Source organism: Camelus ferus, chromosome 8 (assembly GCF_009834535.1).
Source record: "Camelus ferus isolate YT-003-E chromosome 8, BCGSAC_Cfer_1.0, whole genome shotgun sequence".
Lineage (NCBI taxonomy): Eukaryota > Metazoa > Chordata > Mammalia > Artiodactyla > Camelidae > Camelus > Camelus ferus.
The window spans coordinates 3498394-3514069 of NC_045703.1; the positions used below are offsets into that span (position 1 = coordinate 3498394).

Consider the following 15676-nt stretch of genomic DNA (forward strand, 5'->3'; position numbering starts at 1 on the left):
TCCTGGCTGATACAGCTCCAGGCCTGACTCCTACACTTTGTCTTCCTATATATTCCATACTTCTATACGTGCCCATCTAGAGGCATGCAAGCTGGCTACAGAATAAAAAGGTGTGTACAGTCTGTAATTAGAATTTGATTGTTGTTTTTAAATTTTTGATATAAAAATGCATAATTGAAATAGAAATTCATTTGAATTTGCCATAATAAATTTTAAATTACATTTACCTTGAAAGAAAAATAATAGCTATAGGAGTCTTTAAACATTCATGCTAATTGTCGAAAAACTCGGCTATAAAAACAAGAGTTTTAAACAAAGTTTTTTATAATTCAATTAAAAAAACAAAAAAATAAACCAAACACAAAACAGTTTCTTATCTATATTATATAACTATCAAGTATTGAATAGATTAGCATTAAAATGTCTTGATGAGAAATTATGTGTTCACTAAAGCAAGTCATGATTAAAATTTTGAAAAGGTTTATTTGAAAGTTTTACATACACTCAATTTTCATCTTTTTTAATATTTTGTATTTATTTCTCTTATAATAATTATATAACATAAAGAAAATAACTTTTTCTTTACCAAGCCCCTTCCAACACTCCTTCATTTTATCCCTGGGTACCAAACAAATATAGCATCTTTTATGCATTCAATGATATAAAGATAATTGGAAAGCACTTCTTTAGATAAGTAAACCTTTGTCTGATTTATCCAGTTTGGTTTATGTCCAGCCTAGCCATCAATCTGAAACTACAATTGACATTCGTCAAGATAATGGTCAGTTAATGTGCAACTCAAATATTTCAAGGTCTCATCAGCATGGAGTTATAAATTAGGTAACACTAATATGCAACACCAGTTATCACAGCTTTAATATATCTCTCATCTCAGTTCTCAGTGATTTAAGAGTCCAGTAGAATCAGTCCCCAACATCTTATTCACAAATCAGGCAAGTTCAGTTTGCAGTTTTATCACCTTTGGTTACTGAAGACCACCATTTACAAACACATGGGGCCCCACTTACGCCATTCCAGTGACCCACCTCCAGGCCAGGCACTGGCATCCAAACACATCATTTATGGGAATAAATTAGATGAGCTACCAGATGATCTGATATCCCCAAATAATACCTTGGGAGGTTAGCTTTAGGATGTTAACAAACTTCATGGTTGGCCAAGCTTGCTTAATAAATGCTAATGGTACCAAATACATTTATAAAATCTGTGAAAAGCAAAAAGGTCTTGGAATAGTTCATTATAATTTTTCTGTCTCAGAGCAAAGGTAATTTATAAGGCATAGTCCCATGTTCCAAAGCTATATTGCTATTCCATGATTATACTACAGAAGTCTCTCCAAATGTTTAAGGAAATTGAACTGTTCCTAAATGAAAATATCAATGGGGACACTCAGGCAAACTTTTCCAACTCACATGATGTAAGCATTACCAGAAATTAGAAAGTCATTTGATTTGGGACTAAGCTGTAGTATTGTGGACTGTTAATTATTCAGACACAAAACTGCATGAAAGAAATTATACACATGCTCTAAAAAAAAGTACCAGATATGTAAAAATCAAAAACTCTGAATGAATCATGCCACTAGCACCTTTATATACACAAGCAGTACAAGTTAGAGATGAAAATTCTCAGCACAGTTTACCAGTACTTTCTTCATCTGGCCTGGGTTTCTTTCCACTTTCCACCTCCTGCCGGTTATATCGGCACCCTGAGCACACCAAACACTTTCCCTCTTTCTGATAAGTCATTTCCCTCTCTTTTAGTTCATAAACTTCATCTCTCAGGAAGCAGCATAAAGGTTTCCTCATTTGAAAGTTCTTCCCCACTAGAGAGAATTATATTATAATTATTTATTTGCATTTCCTTCTCCTCCACTTTTTGGTGAATTTTTTTCACATCAGGAACTGTGCCCTCTGTAGGTTAGATACTGTCCTCTGGAACACTGATTGAGCACATGCCCTAGTAGGCTGCAGGACAGAAGGGTGAACTCAAAAAATACATTGAGCACCAGATAGGAGCTTGGCATAGCACTCAATTCTGGATACTGTATATATATCCTCACTCTTTAACATTACTAGGGATGTATCACTAACCAATTCAAAACATTCCAGATGATTAGAGAGTTAAATGTAAAAAGTCACACTATCAAAACTTAAGAAAATAATACATATGAATATTTATTTAAACTACCTAAGGAAAAGGGCTTTCTATGTTTAAAGTCAATAGAGAAAGAAAAAAAATCAGTTTGGCTACATATAAACTTAAACTTGTGCACAAATAAAGGTGTTAAAAAACTGTTGAAGGAATGAATGTTCAACTTAAAAAGAATTTTAGTCACTTATTAGCTTTATCAACATACAGATCTGTCAACAGCAGCATGGTCAAAAGTTTGGAACAAAAATATATGCAGGTCAGCTTTTTTTATTATGAATGTTCAAAGGTGATACCTTTGGGAAATTGTCAGTAAGGTACACAGGAATTAATTTCCCTATAATAGCCATTCACCTGTTCTCAACATAAGTTTCTGGAAAATAGTGGGTATTAATTTAAAATTTATCAGAAGAAGGAATAGACATGGGACAATTCATTCCCATCCAGCAATCTGGAACAAGAGTAGCTCATGACTAAGAGTTAATTGATAACTTTTGAAGCCTTAACAGAATGTTCTAAAAAACCCAGAAAACAGCCATAGTATCCTTGTAAACAAATACATATACATGTATATTTGTACATACTTCATGAATATTTATATGCATGTGATATCTGCTATAAAACTATTTTTGGAGTCTGTAATGTCCTATTGCCTTAAGTAAAGCCCCATATAATGAGGAGATTCAGTACCGAAAGTCTGTAATACAACATTCAGTAAAGATGAGCCTTAGAAAGAATTTGTTCCATGGCAAATAGTAACATAATGACATTCCTATGTATTGTAATAAATGTTCACAAAAAGATTTCAAAGATTAAAGCAAGAACCCATGTTTTTTGACAATAGCATCGAATTACTTGCACTGGAACTTAACCTTCAAGACCAAGACCTTAAACTTGAATGTAGTAGTAACAGTTTGAATTTTTAAAATGTTCATAAACATTGCATAGGAAATCTGAAGTGCTCAATGTAGACAATGTCTTCAAAAAAGTGGACATAATCACTATTAAAAATTCTATTTTCTAAATTGATACCTCCATTTTGAAACAAATTAAGATGACTAATAGATTTACTATTGGCACATGAAACATTCAGCTACTTAAATAGCTCTAATATACTATGTAATGGTTGAAGTTCTCTACTCCTACAGAAAAATAAATTGCCAGACACTTTGTCAAAGATATACACGGAAGAGAATGGTAAGAAGAATGATGAAAATATGACTATTAGTCTTCTTCACATTAAAAGGACTTACATCTTATCATAGTGTATTATATTTTCAAATAAATAAGCATTCATGTTGTAGTTTTTACAAATTGCTGTAAAACTGAAATACAAGAATTCTCCAAAACTATATGAATATGTATAGGATATATTTTTTAAATGGCAACCACAAAATCTTTATCATAGTTTCATATAATATGTTAAGCACTTCTTTCAGAAATGGAAAAGTGACATACCTGCAGATAATGGGAAGGAGAAAGCCTGAGGTCAGTGCTCCCATCAGCAGCACTGCTGATGAGAAGAAAATGACCAATATCTTTAATCTGGAATTGAGTGAGAGCTTCTTCTTTATGTAATCATTTAAATGAGAAAATGCTCATATCTTTCTATTCTTTTTTGTTGGTCTTTTAAAAATAGGATCATAAGGCTGTTAGAGTCCCCTGCCTCTTACAGGCCCATTCCAAAGAAAATTCTAGGTGAATAATGGATATATTACATGTGATTTATCCTGTTCTTAGTAAAAATGGGAAACAAATTAGTCATGAGTTTTCTAATAACAAGCAACTTCTTACATACCAGAAAATAATCTAGTCAGCTTTAGCCCATTGTCTTTAAATTAAATAAAGGGGTGCCTCAGGGTTCAGGTGTTTCATGCACGGTACCTAAATATCATTTCTAATGCTCCCTAAAGCTATTTTTTATTTATTTCGTAATTATGTTCCCTAAACTAGGTAACAAAGAAAAATCAGTATCAAATATTGGCTAGGAGATTAGACTTTTTTTTTAAACTTACTTTTATAATAACATATCATTAGACATGCTTTCTAACTTTTTTAAACTTTATATCCATGATCAGGGATTCCTCTAAGCATTTTTCCTTCATATCTAAGTGGGCCGCCCAGCCAGTTCTAACTTGTTAGACAGAGGAGGATTTCAGTGCATACTAGACTATAGAAGGCAGTTAAATTCAAATGAGAACTTTAACTCCAATTTAACCCAGTAACCTTAGGTAGACAATTCGTAAACATGTTATCCCTATTTCTGCTGAATCACACAACAGGATTAGTTCTTCTCTAATGAGTATGTTGCTAAAAATGCACCAAGGCCCCTGGAACATGCTCCAATTTTTACCAAAAAGAAAAATCAAAGCAGAATTGAAAAAAGTGAGAGAAGTGGGGTGAAAACAAGACCTGAGGCTCAAAACTCATAGAAACTCACAGGCAGAGATCAGCTGATGCTTGGAAGAGCACAGAAATAAGGGAAATTTGCACAGAGAAACTACAGTTGCTGCAATTTGAGGTGAAGTTGCATCTTAATGTGATGACTGTGTGGGAGAAAGGCATGACAGCTTTTTCAATGCCTTCCTGAAAACTCATTTTTGCCTGATACTTAGTTTTGGTCAAAAGAGGCACTTGGAGTAGGAAAAATAGCTTACCGATTCAAAATTTAGCCAGAGTCAGAAATTAGAAAAATGGACTCCTGAACTGGTCACTACACTAATAAATAACAAATATTTATAGAGGAAAATGTGTATTCTTTACTCAAGAAGAAGCTGCCATTTCCTTTTCAGCTCTCGTCTGCTTTTGCTTTGTATAGTTTTAACAAGCAAGGTTATTTATGCCAGATTAGCACCAACAAATTAGAAAAAAAGAGGAAGTAGTACACTGAGAGAAAAATGTGACAAATAGCATGAGAAGACTGGAAAATAAAAAGCAAGTTCAAAAATTGTCAGCAGAGCAATATGGAATCAATTAGCATGAGCAACCATAAAATTCAGTAGGCCCCGAGGAGAATAAAATAGCACAGTACATAACAATTACCTAAGGCTTGCTTAAATAAGTCAAGGAGGTATAAAAGGTAATTCTGAAATATCTTTAATTCTTAGGGGAAAAATTGCATTATTCAGAAAATGGCTACCTAAAATGGCTCATTCACCAAGAATTCTATGTGGCTAGGCTATTGACACATCATAATTATAAAGAACTGATCTATATGTTAACATAGGACTTTGGGCCTCCATTAAATCTTGGGAAGTTAACATGGTTCTCTTTTCAACTTTGGGTATTGAATAACAATAATAATGAAAGTACACATAAAACTATAGCATTTTTTTGGTTTTGTTTAGTTTGAAACTCTCCAGTAATGACTTGTACACTTTGAGAAGCTGTCTTTAATTCTTTGAGAGTACTAGGGGTTAATTTAGGACACTGAAATAAATAGCAATTTACTCTAGAGGAAGGTAAAGTTATTTGAGTTAGCAAAACTTATTCTGTGAGTTTCTTTGGGGGCAAAGAACACTAGCTTATGGGTACAAAAATCTGAGGATGATCTTGTTATTCAATAATGAAACACACATGAACGTGTGCAGCCTCTTAGTATCAGGACAACCCAATAATATGTCTGACAAATACAACCTTCTATTAATTCTTTAGAGAAAGTGTTCCACAAATATATTAAACTATATTACTTTAAATTTCTTTACATTCAATTTTATCCGTTATACTTTCATTTAATATTCTTGCAGGGGTAAATTCAGAAGCACAGAGATATTGATCTCTTCTCAATTTATTTACAATTTAATCACAAACCTAACTGAAGTATATTGTCACTAATGGTTTTATTTTGGGCAGAATAATGTTACCTTTACAAGAAAAGCAATTTAAATCAGAGTAAGATTTGGTTATACTCTCATACATTGCTTAGTGAAAATAGAAATAAAATGACACAAACTTTCAGACCAATTGGACAGCATTTGAAATATGCATACATTTTAATCCAGTAGTTCCTCCTGAGGAAATAAAGTGAACAAAGATGACTATAAAAGACTGTTTATTACAGCATTATTTTTAATAGAATAAAAGGGGAAACAATCTCAAATGTACTAGAAGAGGAGAATTTGTTTTTTTATGATGTGGCATATCTATACAACAGAATATTAGGTATTTACTTGAAATATTAATTTATGTTTATTTTGAGAAAGCTTTTGTGATATATTTATTATGTGAGAAGAAACAGGTAAAAAGTCATATGCATTATCTGATTCCATTTTAAAAAGATGGTTGTCTGTTTAAAATGATTTTTAAAATGTTTACATCAAAATGTTAACAGTGATTACACCTGGATGGTATTTTTCCCTTTTTTCTGTATTTTCACAATTTCTCAATGAGCATGTATGTATTTTATAAACATGGAAAAATACAACTACTGCAAAAAAAAGATTTGTTTTAGTTTACTGTTGTTAAACATGCAAATAGCTACTAATTAAGCTTAATCCAAAAGTATCTCATCTGATCAAGCATAATTTCATAAAAATCACTAACTGGCCCACAGGCTTTTGTTGACTCCACCAAGGCTAATGTCATCTTCTAACCTGGTATATGCATCTTTGATCCTTCTCTTTTTCTCAAGACTAAGGAAGCAAATATTCCCCTGCTTTCCATCCTCTCACATAGCCAGCTCCTACATCCATCAGGAACCAACCCAAGTGCCTTCTCCTATGCAAAATCTACTCTGACCAGCAACCCCTGCAGGGGGGTCACATCTTGCTTTCTGTTCCCCTAGGCAACAAGCACATTTTGCCCCTGCATCTCCCACTCACAACTACAAACATTTCTTGGCCCCTTGACCACAACAAGACCATGAGGTCCTCAGGATAGGAATCATGTCTTATTCATCTGTGGATCACCAGCATTTAACCCCCATGTGTCACAGGGTGTGTAATAAATATTCATTAAATGAATTTATTAATATACTTAAATCTCCACAATCATTCAGTTTTTCACAGAATTAAATCAAATAAGAGAAAAGACATAATAAACCCAGCCCCTAGGGCAATGCCTGACATATTAAAGTTGAAAATATCTGATGGGTGAATAATCATTATCAATATGGCAACAGATTTTTAGAAATTAAGAATATATTTTCTCACATTATTTGCTAATTTCAAAAGATATTTGAAAAAATATGTAAACATTCTGAGGCAAAAATAGAGGAAAAGTAAATAACTACACACACAAGTACATTTATGTTTGCTCTTGGTTCTCTTTCATTTATACCAAAATAATTTTACTGAAGTTGTAAATTAAATTCAGAATTACTAGGAAAAAAGGGAGATGAATATCCATCTTTACGTTGCTTACTTGAGTTTACTAGCCTAAATTAACCAGGCACATAGGAAACAGCTGAAATAAAGTTCATAACATTTGACCCCTAATTTCACTTGAAGAATCAACATTATTGAAATAATCCAATGTGCATTTTCAAATGCATTAATATACATAAAATAGAGGGCTAATAATATTTACATATACAATCATACAAACCAGCGTCAAATAATAGGTTAGTGGCCAAGTAATAGAAAACTCTTCCACAAAATAGACTGTTAAGCACCATGAAATACTAGTTTTTAGTAACATAGGGAAATTCTTTTGCTAAAGTAGTAAGTGATGAAATCACAACACGTATCTATCTATCCAACATGAGTTTTAAAAAGTAAAAATATATAGAAGAAAGGACTATATAGACACTATAACATAACAATGGTCACTTCAGAGAGTTCAGATAATGAATAAAATTTTACCTTCTTTACAAATTTCTCTACTATTATGTTTTCAATGATTAAGATATCTTACTTTATAATTAGAAGGGAAAAATACATAAGAAGAAACATGTACTAAAATGTTCCTATTTTTCTCTAGCTGTTAAAATTATGGCTAACTTTTAATTCCTTCCTATGGTTTCCTATAATTTTCTACAAGGGTGTGATTTCATTTTTACAATTAGAGTAAAAATAGTATTCTAAAAATGAAATAAAAGTATTGTTTGATAACCATAAAACAATTCTGTTTTGAATGTCTGTAATGATTTAATTTAAATAGTTTTCACTAGAATGTTGTTTGTAATAAAACTTTGGAAAAAACATAAATGCTCAGTAATGAAAAATTAAATAAATTCTAGTATGTCCATACAATGGAATACTATAGAGAGCATTAAAAGTAATGTTATAGTTAAGTATCTAATAACATGAAAAAATGTTTGCCTAATCTCAGGCTTTAAAAAAAGTATTAGATAATGATATTTATACCAATTTCACATTTATTACTATGCAAAAATAGTTGTATAGGAAAAAAATGGAAAGAAAGACTAAAAACAAAATGCCAAAGATTATTTTCACTGGATAGTAACACTGGAGATAATTTTTACTTTCTTTTTTCCTACTTACTTAAGTTCTAAATTTTCTATAACAAACAAGTATCACTATGAAAAAGAAGTTTATAAAATAAATAAAAATAGGAAGAATTAAGAAATAGATTTTATCATCTACACAAAAGATAAAATATTCTAGACAATTTCCAAATTTCAGATGGACCCATTAAATTATTTTTTCCAAAATCAATTATTTCAGTCATTTTGCATATAAACATATACTGAAAGACACATAAAAACACTGACATTCAACATCAGATATTATATAAGGTAATTCTTGAATTTAATTAAGGTCAAAATTATAGACTTACTGAGAACCAATACTTGAAATTATCTAGGACATAACTCTCTCTGTGTTGATCACTTGAAGGTGTTCTTCTGTCTCAACTGAGTAACTGTCTAGGCATTTACGCATGCTAAAAACAGGATTTTTTTTTTTTTAGGAGAAAACATGGCCCCCAGTTGCAGTAATCCCTTTTGTACACCACTGTGCACAGATGCCTATCCTCCATTCAGGCGGGTCAGATTCCTTTAATTTCAAAATGAGATGCCAACACTTTCCTGGATACTGTATAGATAAAACACAGTATCTTCATTTAAACCACAATTCAGAGCATCTGTACTTCATTCACTTTATAGAGAACTCAGTCTTGCCTATGATTGAAGATTGAGATGATTAACATTTGTAAAATTACTTCAGTTTAAGGGACATCTGAATCATAGCTCCTATAGATCAAGCTAGGTCATGAGAAAGCAACATTTTTAGATGTACCTTAATTCTCTTACAAATGCTTTGTGTTTCTTAAATTCAAGATTCAGTTGTACATACTCAGCTTTGATTGATAATAAAAGAAAATGCCATTATGTCTAGGAGATGTCCATATTTTACCAAATCACACTTGAAGATATCTATTACATTGCTAAATAGCCTTACTAAAAGGATCCAATTAATAAATCATTTTTAGACATTTATTAGACAAACCAGGTAACCTACTGGCTTCTGCCTTTGTGTGTGTGTTTGTGTCTATGTTACAAGGAAGCTCTGAGTCAGATTTCCAGATATTCTGATCTGAATTTTAAATATAATTAAGGTCTTGTTCATAAATTCACTTAAATCCTTTCTGGAGGTAGTAAGTGCCTATATTTGGCAAGTTTGTTGAGATTTCAGAGGGTATCTAAAATTTTAGACTCTTGACTGTTATCTTAAAGCCCTCAGTATACTCCAGGAACCATCATGAGGCTCAATGGATGAGGTCTTGGCTTCTAACTTCTGCTTTTAACTAGGAGGATTTAATCAGAGCAGCCAATCAGGTTTTATTTACATACTAGAATTGAGCACACTTATCTGACAAAAGCATTCCAAGAAGAAAAATGTATCTTAAAAACATTTTACAGATATAGAAACTAAAACCTACAGATATTGAGAGAGCATAAAGTTATAAAGACATTAATGATAGTGATATGTTTACCTATGTAGAATATTCATCATATATAAAATTTCTAAAGATATTGTTGGTTATTTACTAAAGATGTGTAACTGGGATTGGCATTGGTGATCACAGGATCAAGTAAAAGATAAAATGAGGAACGGTAGAGTTCCTGGCTGGGAATTGGTCCTTCTAGTTATCTTTTCTTCCTCTCCAAGAATTCCATCCCCCTAGCCTTATTAATGAGTGATGAGAATAGGGGAATGAAGATCACCGTATATTCACTAATTTGCTTTTTAAAAGATGTTAGGAGGTCTTTTCTGAAATGTTCGCATGTGGTTGGACCAATATTAAATCTTAGGCTATTCAGTGCCTGCTTTCCGTTAGATGCTGAGTATATGCCAGGTTTCATGACTATGATACTTAGCTTGTGGTCAGCTCCAACGTCAGTGCTTGAAAGAAGCCTCAGTAAAATACGGTCTGTTTTGCACAGCCTTGTAAAAATAAAATACATTTACTTTTCTTTGCCACCATCTATAACTTAAAGTAACTCAAAATTTTTCTCCAACTCTGAGAAAAATCTCACCTGTCAGATTTCTACCCTTTAACAATATTTTGCCAGCCTTGGAATTATTATAATTATTTGATTGCTGTGAATGCAGCAGAAAGTAAGAAAACTGCTTATTTCAGTTTACACCTTAGGCAGCAAGTGTCAGATTGCTGAGTAAGAGCGTCTAAATATGTGTGCAGCCCTACAAGAAGATATTTTTAATTAGCTAATTCATATAAGTTTCACCTATCATTACCTGTTATTTCCTTCAGAGTCATTCATTTGTATCATTTTTTGGTGCCCACTCAATTGCATCATTTTGTCTACTTCCTTTCACCTTCAATTTAATCAAAAGGAATGAGCAACTTTGCTTAAATCAGAATTAACATAGCTGTTTCTTTTTATCCCTTCTCTCATCCAGAGTATAGTTTCCATTGATTTCAAAAGGATCATTTGATTCAGATCGGCTCTTCAGGGTAGATAGCAAGATAGGAAATTTGTGGCTCATTAAGAGTGTGAAATTATTTCTTTTATAAAACGTCTTTGGCAAATTCCACTTAGCTGTTCTTTTCAAGCCAGCTCCTTACAGTGTCTATGTACGTGAACCATGTGTACTGCTGACATTAGGAGACTATCTCACCCTCTGGTCCCAGAAAATGCTACTATGTTGGTGATTCTCAACTTCAGCACTATTGACATTTGAAGTGAATTTTTTGTTGTAGGGAAGGAATGACACCTTGTGCATTGTAGGAGGTTCAGCAGCATCCTTGGCCTCTGATATGAGATGTCAGTAGCACCCTTCAGTTGTGACAACCAGAAGTGTCCACAGACATTGGCAAATGTCCCCTGGAGGACAAAATAATACACAATTGAGAACTACTAGACTAAACCAATGATTCTCAAAGTGTGGTCCTTGAATCAGTAGCATCACCTAGAAACTTGTCAGAAATGCAAAATTTGGGCCCCCACCCAGATCTATTAAATCAGAAACTTTGGGGATAAGGCCTAGCGATGTGTGTTTTAACAAGTCCTCAAATGATTCTGATGCACAGTGAAGTTTGAAAACCTTGACACCAAACCAATGTTGACACTGTTTGGTTGAAGAACCACTGTATCAGAATAATCTGGGATCTTGTTAAATGCTTATTTCTAAATCAATATGCTGCCTTGAACCACCAAAACTTGAAACTGCTCTGAGGATGTGGATTAGTAAAGTGTTTCACGTGTATGTGCTTTACAATCACTCATAGTTGTTCTTAAGTACTTTCAATTTTGCGAACCATTACCCTACTCTCCAATTCCTAAAGCCCTAATGTAAAGGTTTCCATGGTGTCGTGGGCCAAAGATTCTGGTTCTAATATTAGTCAACCAAAAGAAAGAGCATCTGATGTATTCTTAGATGCCATATGACTGATGATCTTCACAAAGATGCTTCAGAGAGAGACAGAACTGGCATATTCTCATTTTATAGACGATGTGGCAGGAGGAAATCCTAACCAAATTCAAGTGCTTTTCCCTCTACCCTAATGTAGCATAAGGCCAAAATTACTACTTTGTGTTGCCCTCAGGAAAACTGAGAGGGCCTCAGTTCCTACAAGTTCTCCTTCCCACCATGCTCAGGCAGATAAGGTCCCCTAGCCAAACACTTTTCTTTATCATGGGTCCCAGCCACAGTGCCTGCTTATGCCTGAGGAGTGGTCTTCAGTTCCCTGCCAGTGCATGAAATTATTCAAACAAGCCAATCACACCCTCCAACAAAAACCAGGGAGCATCTCATGCTCTTAATACTACAAAGTCAGCTTCCTGCAACCCCTGCTTGTTCACTCTATTCCCAAGTGCAACCCCACATGGCCTTGGGAAGCATGCAGTGTCCTCCTCCCCCAGGACTGATGAACTGCTGTCAGTCTCATCTGTCCACTGTCAAGTGTCGTGTGTTTGGCCAGCCCCATAATCCTAGGACAGGAATCTCTCCCTCAGCAATGGGGTAAAGGAAAGTGATCAAAATACCCAATAAAGTTGATGACCAAATAATATGTGACAGGGGGAAACACTGATATAGACCATTAAAGTAACAGTAATTAAGCACCCGTTATATACCATGCACTATACTTTATTTACATTATTCCTAAGGTTCACAATAAATATTATTCTCGTTGTAGGGCAGAAGAAACTCAGGCCCCTAAAAAATTAATTAACAATATAAAGTCATTTGTACAGTGTGATGGTAAATTTTTTATCAACTTGCCTGGGCCAAAGGGATGCCCAGATATCTAATTAAACATTATCTCTGGGTGTGTCCGTGAGGGTGTTTCTGAAAGAGATTAGCATTTGAATTGGTAGACTAAGTGAAGCAGATGGCCCTCACCAATGTGGACAGGTCTCATCCAATCCATGGAGGGCCTGAATAGAACAAAAACGTGGAGGAAGATTGGCTTTGTACCCCCTCTAATCTGAGTCATTAGTCTTCTTCTACCCTCAGCATTCCAGGTTCTCATACCTTTTAACTACCACAAGCTTTGCTGAGACCCCAATTGCAGACAACAGATGGTAGGAATTCTCAGCCTCCATAAACCTGTATGTCAATACCCTATCATAAATCATATGTTGGTTCTGTTTCTCTGGAGAACTCCAATACATAAAGGATATGTCCAGGTGTATCAGCTGATTATTTATGCTGCAAATGGCAAAACAAAACTCAAAACACAATGAGAATGTATTGGCTCCTTTATCTACAAAGTCCAAGGGTTGACCTCATCTCAGGCTGCTCCTGTCGTGGGGAGCAAAGTAGCTGCAGTCTCCCTCCAATCGAGAGGAAAAGTGCTTGCCCCTTCTGGGGCTGCTCTTTAGCAGTCCGCTTTCTCTTGGTACCAGATTGACAACTTAGAAATAGGCTCAAGGACTAAGCAATCATAATCTTGATGTTTCTTGGTGTTAATTTAATAGAATTAACTGCCTAAAAAATATAGGGGTTTCAGTTTATATGCTACTGGTTAGTCTCATGAGCTAGTAACCATAGCCAGAGATCTGCTAAGACAAGGTCTAGAAACAGAAAATGTAATCTATTCACAGTAGATCCCTGATGTTCTGCCCATTCCCCTAACACTCAGTTTCCTACTCCCATCTTGTCTTCTGCTTTAGAGAAATTTGAAATGCTAGGATGAGACAGGGATGCTCTATGAATCTGTCCCATCCACAGGCTAAATTCTCACCATGATGATGCCTGTCCAATTTGTCCAGGCAGGGCCACTCAGGTTCTAATCTTACCTTCTGTGTGATGCTACCTCTTTGCCTCCATTAGTACTAACCTTGGCTAGGGGCTGACTATTGAGCTGTTTCACACTTGCCAGCTCCAGGGGATAAGTCTTCCAGTATTCTTGAATTACAGGCCTCAGGCAGAAAGAGCTTTTGTTTAAAAAGCCACAGTTTCTTTCTCTTGCTGTCAGAAAGGGTAGTTTCAGCTTTAGCTTATTTCTATCCTGTAGCCCTAACTGAAGGCTTCAAAACACAGCGAATATGCTCTACCATCCTGAATTCTTCCTACCTTTGCCTTCCATTGTGGCAACCACAGTAGACGTAGTCCCAAGGTTCAAAAGTCATAGATTTAACTACTACCTAAGAGGGATAAGAAACATTCATGCCAAAAAGAGATGGAGCTCCTAACTGTCCATCTCTTTGATTCCATTTGTCTAATTCTACTCTTCTAAGAACTGATACATTCCTTTTTGCTTAACTTGGAGGTGAGAGAGTCTGCAAGTCTTGGTTAAGCAAGAAGGGATGTATCAGTTCATGCCAGCTCAGTCCTTGAGCAGAAGGCTGGTCATATCACCTGGTTCTAGCTCTGTCTGTTTCCTCTAGCTTGCTCACCTCCTTAGACAAGATAGCTACAGCCATCCCAAGCTTCACACCCACACCAAAACCAAAGGAAAAATGAAAATAGCTGATTACTTTCCTGGTTACCACTAAAAACATTTCTTACAGCTAGTAATTGATTATTCTGATTGCTTTATACGCCCATTGCTGAACCAATCACTGTGGTCAGTGCAGTGTGATCTGCCATTTGGCTGAAGGCAAACAGACGGAATAAATCTTACCCAAACCACTGAGAATGGCTGAGAATGGGGGTCACACCCTTCACCCCCAATTTAGTGAATCTTTTGCCAGAAGGTGGCAGAATAGATACATAGCAGCAAATAAACAGGTACTAGTTGAACCAAATAAACTAGGATCTACTTGAACCAAATCATGCCTATTTTACTCACTATGCAATACACAGGCCACCTGCATTGGAATCACCTGAGAAGCCCATTCAAGTTTACACTGCTAAGCTACTGAGTCAAAATCTCTGGTACCAGGCTCAAGAATCTACAGGTTAACAAACTCCTAGGCTATTCTTATGACCACTAAAGTTTGATATTCTTATACCCAACAACTTGCTATTTATTTTAGAGACTAAAAAGAAAAGCAATATAAGCATAATACTAGTTATAATCAATTATGTTAATGTTGCACAATAGGGAAAAAATTATTCTAATGAATGGCAAAATTCCTCTTTAAAGTAAGAAGTTTTTATTTAGCAAAAATATATCTTGTTTGGCTATTTTGTGGCAAAAGAATATTACTCAGGGCATAACTGAATGGCTGAGAAGTTAACCAAAAAGAGAACTAAGGACAAAACAGGCATTTGGGGATTTAGAAGGAAAAAAAAATCTTGAAAAATGTGTGATGGCATTTGAGGGAGAAACAAAAAGGATACAGTAACATGAAAGGAGGCCAGACCCCCAGTGGAAGAGACAATTAATAAAAAAATGTTAAAGCCAGAAATAGTTGAGATTTTTAAGAAAAGGGCTAGCTAATATGCAATTTTAAATTGTTTGCTGAATTACAAACTCTTTGTAAAATCAGCTACAGTTGAATACACTTTCTGTAGCAAAGAGATAGGGACCCTGTCTTGTGGTACACTGCAAAGTAGAAATGAAGTCAGAAGCAAGAAGCAAAAGGTGAAGCAGAGAATGAGAATTTTAAAAGCAGGAAATAAGAGCCAGAAATAATTACATGTATTAACCTCCAAATCTCCAAAATGCTGAAAATTTTTCTAGATAA

At 34.6% G+C, this 15676-nt stretch overlaps 1 long non-coding RNA gene across 2 annotated transcripts in view; it reads right to left on the reverse strand.

Moving 5' to 3' along the window:
• The window catches only part of LOC106730361, an 857488-nt gene that overhangs the window by 791886 nt on the left and 49926 nt on the right, over positions 1 to 15676 (reverse strand). The window lies entirely within an intron of this gene.